This window comes from Apis dorsata, unplaced genomic scaffold, assembly GCF_000469605.1.
Source record: "Apis dorsata unplaced genomic scaffold, Apis dorsata 1.3 scaffold_293, whole genome shotgun sequence".
NCBI lineage: Eukaryota > Metazoa > Arthropoda > Insecta > Hymenoptera > Apidae > Apis > Apis dorsata.
In genome coordinates, this window is record NW_006263568.1 from 6,884 (window position 1) to 7,585 (window position 702).

The window sequence follows — 702 nt, forward strand, 5'->3', positions numbered from 1 at the left end:
TCACACTGTACTTTAAATTAGTATAATAATTTTATACAATTTGCTACGACACCTGCCACCTGTTATTCATGCAAACATTCCATCCCACGCACTATTATCTGCTCTCTCAAAGTTCATAAATAACTAGTTTAAAAAATAGTAGCGCCTTAATATTCACACCATTTGTATCCTTCCGTTTCCTATTTTCAACATATTTTACATTACGAATTATTTCGTAATGTTATGTTTTGACTGTTCACTCTCATTCTTCTTTAATTACGAATGTATTTTTTTCATCATACAGTTGAATACATTGTTAAATTCGCAAGATATAAATTAGTAATTCTGTTTATATTTATTATAATAATAGGAAGAACCGTCGCCCTTGCATCAGACTTGGTTATCAATAGTTTTCTTTTTGCATATGTCTCAAATATAATTTACTTAAAATTGACCTACTTATACACACCTGTGATCTGCAATTTGTTATCTAAGTTATACACAGCAAACACCGGCTGTTTTGCGAATATCGCTTGATGAAATTGAATATATCCTTTACGATTTTCCAATACAAAGCGTAAAAGAAAAATTATACATAAATTTTAAATTGGGCGATTGACAAGCTGTAGTGACGTTTCGCAAGACATAAGAAATACGATAATGTTCTCTTTTTTTTTTCTTTTTTTTTTTTTTTTTTTTTTTTTTTTTAAACTTTAAACCATT

At 28.5% G+C, this 702-nt stretch overlaps 1 protein-coding gene across 1 annotated transcript in view; it reads right to left on the reverse strand.

The window, feature by feature from the left end:
• The window catches only part of LOC102676783 (eukaryotic translation initiation factor 4 gamma 3-like), a 19,459-nt gene continuing 18,757 nt past the window's right edge, over nucleotides 1-702 (reverse strand). Inside the window, exon 25 of the mRNA XM_006617118.1 lies at nucleotides 1-698. The gene's annotated coding sequence lies outside the window, so the exon portion shown is untranslated. The remainder of the gene's footprint in view (nucleotides 699-702) is intronic.